Raw genomic sequence first — 5,857 nt, forward strand, 5'->3', positions numbered from 1 at the left:
ATGAACATTTATTAAGTACCTTCTGTGTCTCAGACACTGTGCTAAGAGCTAGGAATACAAAACGAAGTAAAAGTCTGTTCTAGATCTCAGGGAGATTATAATCTAATGGGAGAGACGTCATGGGAACAAATGGACTCTTTCTTTCCCTTTAAACAGACATGGACCATCTGTCCCAAACCTCTGAGTTTCCTGGAATCTTCATTTTGTTCTCTTTTTGGGGAAAAACGGTTACCTTCATGGAGTATAACATTATAAACTCAGGACAACTCATAGACAAAAAGTTAACTGCCATATATATCACCTGTCTCTACAAAAATTATATATGAAACATCCATTTGGTCTAAACCAGTCTGCTCTCTCCCTTGAAATGTCATTCAGGTTTTGCCAAGACCACCGCTGGACTACATGTTTGTCTTGGAATGTCCTCCAAAGGCTCTGTCAATGGTTAGATGACAGGATAACACCTCCAGAGTCTATTCAAATAGTGGGGGGAAAGAGAATTGGGAGATGCTATTCAAATGTAATTTTCTTTCCTCTTAGCTTGTTGTCTCCTCCTCCTCCCCCCTTGGCCTCCAAAGTTTTCTCAGCCTCTGCCACCAAAGCCTCCTCTACCACCTCCAAGACCACTCTTGATCCCCAAAGTCACTGGGCTGGGACCAGTTCTGAGTTACTTTGTTTCCATGAATCTCCCCTTCTTCCATAGCCTTTTTCATAGCCTTAGCATCTTTTTCTGGGTTGAGGTCTACAAAACCGAACTCTTTAGATGATCCTGTCTACCTGCCTGTGACTATCCTGACACCAACAGAGCCATGAAATGAATCTTTCAATGTTTCTTCTGTCATGTCTTCAGGCAGATTTTTCATGAACAAAGTTTTGTAGGGCTGGCTCCTTGGTGCTGCATTAGCTGCCTTCTGTCCCTTCGGCTCCAAGCACATGGCTCTGCCTTCAATTCCATGTTGCCATATAAATTCAAGGCTTTTTAAAAATCATCTTCCACGTGAGCAAAGTCTATGAACAAGTACCTTGTAGGCCGGCTTGTTGCTCTGGAACAAGCTGATGGACATCGCTTTCTCAAACACTTCCTGCAGATTTTCTTCAGTGGCTCTGTAAGTAGGTTATTCAGTACCAGTTTCTGAGTCTGGCTGCTTGCTGTTGTTTCTGCTCCACGAATTATTCTTCCCATCTCTCAAGTTACCTTGTCCTTGATTTTTCTCCTCTGTGTAGTCCAGAATGAACCCCCAACCTTCAAGCTCTGTACCCTGTTTCTTTTCTAAGGCCTTGTCCACATCTGCTTCTTTCTTAAATTCAACATAGGCAATTCCTTTGGGTGTCCCATCCTTAGGGCAAAGCAGTTTACTTTAAATAGCATCTTCAAACAGTTCCTTGAGCTCCTCCTGAGTTACTTTATACAGCACATTCTTGATGAAGAGTGTCCTTGTGTTTGTATCTTTCTTGTTCTCTTTTGCATTTTCTAGCTTCATTTTGGAGCCAAGCACTTTGGAGTTCCACAGCCTTTTCTATGTCTTCAGAGGAATCAAATTCCCTGTAGCCAAATTTCCTGGTGGTACCAACGTGAATGTCCAGGATGAGGTCCTTTTGTGCAAAGAAGTCCATGGTGCCGGTTTTTAGCTCAGAAGTGGTTTTACTGAAATTCAGGTTATTCAGTGAAGAGACTAAAATATGTACATGCTTCAGCTTCTAATTTCTGTTTCTTGGCTTCGAGGGCTTTCTGTTTTCCTATTTCCCTTTTCCTCTTTCCTGGTGCTTCTTTGAAGGGCACTTCCTCCCCAACATCATCATCATTTTCCTCCTCTTCATTTTCATCTTCTTCTTCCTCCAATTCCTTGGTTTTCCCAGTTATCCTATGAGCAGCTTTCACAGAAGCAGCCTTCCCTTTGGCACTTGTGGTATCCATAGTTTTTTCTTCAGAGTCATCCTCATCTTCTTCATCCTCATCACTGTCATCTTTCTCCTCATCCTCAAGAGTCTTATTTGACTGGAGCTTCTCCCACATGCTTTGGGTGGCCCAAATTCTTCATCCTCCTCATCTTCACTGTCCTCTTCTTCAGTTTCATTGTCGTGTTTTTTGGTACTCTTCCCTTTTTGCCCCTTTGGGCTGCTGCTTTAGCTAGGGTGGTTGCTGTTTTATCTGGAGTGTCTCCCTTCTTATCTGGTGTGATGACCTCTTTGGCTGGGGTAGCCACTTTCTTGTCAGGGACCATGGTGGCCTTCTTACCAAGCCTCATGACTGCTTTCTTGGCAGGTGTGGTGACAACAATGGCTTTTTTTTTTTGGCTGGTGGTACCTTCTTTGCTGGTTTAGCACAGCCTTCATGCCCTTCTTCTGAGAGACAACAACCCCTTCTCCATTGCTTTCTTTTTCATCTTCTGACATCTCCCCACACTCCCTGTTTTCTATCTCTGGGTGGGGGGAGCCATTTTCTTTGGCTGTCCTTGATTTTTAGCAGTCTTCCCAAGCTTCACCATGGTGGCAGCTTGTAATCAGGAAATGGAGGGTGCAGATCCCTGTAGATGCCCAGGTGAAATTGATGGTAGGATGAATCCATCTGTGAGCAGCCCTTTGCTGGTGAAGAATGAGACAAAAACCTTGGAATCTTTGTTAAGAATTCCAGTTATTCCATCAATAAATTTTAGACACTATAGCTTCTGATGGAAGTGTACTAGAGGGGATAGAAACTAGAACACATACATATATTTAAAGAGAAAAAAAAAGTACAAAAAACTAACCAAAATATACAATATTTCCTCCCATCTCTCCCCATCTATTGAAAAAAAGAGATGAAAGAATTTAAAAGTTCCTGTATTACATGAGCCACAATTAAGTCAAACAAATTCCCACACTGGTCACATCTAAAAATGTGCTTTTTATTTTATATTTTAGGCTATTTTCTTTCTGTTGTGAAATAGCATTCTTCCATATCTGGAATCATGATTGATAATTTAATTGATTAGAGATATTTTTGCAGTTTTTAATTTGTAATTAATTTATTTATTTTTAGTTTTCAACATTCACTTCAATATGATTTTGATTTCCATAACTTTCTGCCCATCCTTCCTCTCCCCACATCCCAAGACAGAATGCAATCTGATATAGGCTCCACATATGCATTCATATTAACCCTATTTTCACATTAGTCGTGTTGTAAAGAAGAATTAGAACCACAAGGAAGGAGAAATAAGAAAAGAGAAAGAGAGAGAGAGAGAGAGAGAGAGAGAGAGAGAGAGAGAGAGAGAGAGAGAGAGAGAATAATATGCTTCAATCTGCATTCACACTCCACAATTCTTTCTCTGTATGTGGATAACATTGTCCATCATGAGTCTTTTGGAGTTGTCTTAGATCTTTGTATTGCTAAGAAGAGATAAGTCTGTCAAAGTTAGTCATCACACAATATGGCTGTTATTGTGTACAATGTTCTCCTGGTTGTGTTCCCTTCACTCAGCATCAGTTTATATAAATCTTTCCAGGTTTTTCTGAAGTCCACCCACTCATCATTTGTTATAACATTACACCATGCCATTACCTTCATATACCACAACTCGTTCAGCCATTCCCCAACTGATTGGAATCCCCTCAATTTCCAATTCTTTGCCACCACGGAAAGAGCTGCTATAAATATTTTTGTACATGTAGGTCCTTTTCCCTTTTTTATGATCTCTTTGGAATACAAACCTAGAAGAGATATTGCTGGGTCAGAAGGTATGCACAGTTTTATAGCCCTTTGGGCATAGTTCCAAATTGCTCTCCAGAATGGTTGGATTAGTTCACAACTTCACCAATAATGCATTAGTGTTCCAATTTTCCCATGCCTTCTCCAGTATTTATCATTTTCCTATTTTGTCATGTTAGCCAATCTAATAGGTGTGATGGGGTGCCTCAGAGCTGTTTTGATTTGCATTTCTCTAATGAGTAGTAATTTAGGTCATTTTTTCATATCACTATAGATGGCTTTAATTTCTTCATCTGAAAACTACTTATTCATATCCTTTAACCATTTCTCAATTGGAGAATGACTTGTATTTTTATGAATTTGACTCAGTTCTTTATACATTTTAGAAATGACGCCTTTATCAAAATTTACAGAGGTTGTAAAAATTTTTTCCCAGTTTTCTACTTTCCTTCTAATCTTGGCTGCATTGGCTTTGTTTGTGCAAAAACTTTTCAATTTAATATAATCAAAATTATCTGTTTTGCATTTTATAATGTTCTCTATCTCTTGTTTGGTCATAAATTCTTCCATTCTCCATAAATCTGACAGGTAAACTATTCCTTGCTCTCCCAGTTTGCTTATAGTATCAGCCTTTATATTAAATAGTGTACCCATTTTGACTTTGTCTTGGTATGTGATGTAAGACTGTGGTCTATGCCTAGTTTCTGCCATACTATTTTCCAGTTTTCCCAGAAGTTTTTGTCAAATAGTGAGTTCTTATCCCAGAAGCTGGGGTCTTTGGGTTTATCAAACAGTAGATCACTATAGTCATTGACTACTGTGTTTTGCATACCTAACCTATATTCCATTAATCCACCACTCTATTTCTTAGCTAATACTAAGTAATTTTGATGATTGCTACTTTATAATACAGTTTAAGATCTGGTATGGCTAAGCCACCTTCCCTTGCATTTATTTTCATTAATTCCCTCGATATTCTGGACCTTTTGTTCTTCCAGATGAATCATTATTTTTTCTAGCTCTATAAAATAATTCTTGGTAGTTTGATTGGTATGACATTGAATAAGTAAATTAATTTAGGTAGAATTGTCATTTTTATTATATAAGTTCGGCCTACCGATGATCAACTGATGTTTTTCCAATTATTCAGATCTAACTTTATTTATGTGAGAAGTGTTTTGTAATTGTGTTCATATGGTTCTTGGGTTTGTTTCAGCATATAGACTCCTAAATATTTTATAATGTCTACAGTAACTTTAAATGGAATTTCTCTTTCTATCTCTTGCTGTTGGATTTTGTTGGTAACATATAGAAATGCTGATGATTTGTGTGGGTTTATTTTATATCCTGAAATTTTGCTAAAGTTTTTTATTATTTCAAAAAGTTTTTTACTTGATTCTCTAGGGCTACCTAAGTATATCATCCTATCATCTGCAAAGAATGATAGCTTTGTTTCTTCTTTGTCTATTCTAATTCCTTCTATTTCTTCTTCTCTTATTGCTGAAGAAAACACTTCTAGTACAATGTTGAATAACAGTGGTGATCATGGATATCCTTGTTTCACCTCTAATCTTATTGGAAATGCTTCTACCTTATCCCCATTATATATAATGCTTGCTTATGGTTTTAAGTATGCTACTTATTTTAAGGAAGACTCCTTTATTCCTATGCTCTTTAGTGTTTTTTTAATAGGAATGGGTGTTGTATTTTGTCAAAAGTTTTTTTTTTCTGCATCTATTGAGATAATCAGATGATTTGTGCTAGTTTTGTTGTTGATATGGTCAATGATGCTAATAGTTTTCCTAATATTGAACCAGCCCTGCATTCCTGATATAAATCCTACCTGGTCATAGTGTATTATCCTCGTGATCAGTTGCTGTCTCCTTACTAACGTTTTATTTAAAACTTTTGCATCTACTTTCCTCAGAGAAATTGGTCTGTAATTTTCTTTCTCTGTTTCGGCTCTTCCTAGTTATTCATTTTTATAATATGGATATTAAAGTATAAATTCTTTCTCATTCTGCTCACTTCATTCTGCACCAGTTCAACAAGTCTTTCCATGTTTATTTGAAATGATATTTTCCATCATTTCTTACAATGCAATAATATTCCATTATATTCATATGCCATAATATGTTCAGCCATTCCCCCATGGATGGGCACTTCCAT

The 5,857-nt window shown here is 37.6% G+C and overlaps 1 pseudogene; it reads right to left on the reverse strand.

The window, feature by feature from the left end:
* Nucleotides 1–510: 510 nt before the first annotated feature.
* On the reverse strand, nucleotides 511–2,486 carry LOC110220300 (nucleolin-like; annotated as a pseudogene).
* Between the last annotated feature and the right edge of the window lie 3,371 nt (nucleotides 2,487–5,857).

This window comes from Phascolarctos cinereus, unplaced genomic scaffold, assembly GCF_003287225.1.
Source record: "Phascolarctos cinereus isolate Bilbo 61053 unplaced genomic scaffold, phaCin_HiC Scaffold_3;HRSCAF=262, whole genome shotgun sequence".
Taxonomy (NCBI): Eukaryota; Metazoa; Chordata; class Mammalia; order Diprotodontia; family Phascolarctidae; genus Phascolarctos; species Phascolarctos cinereus.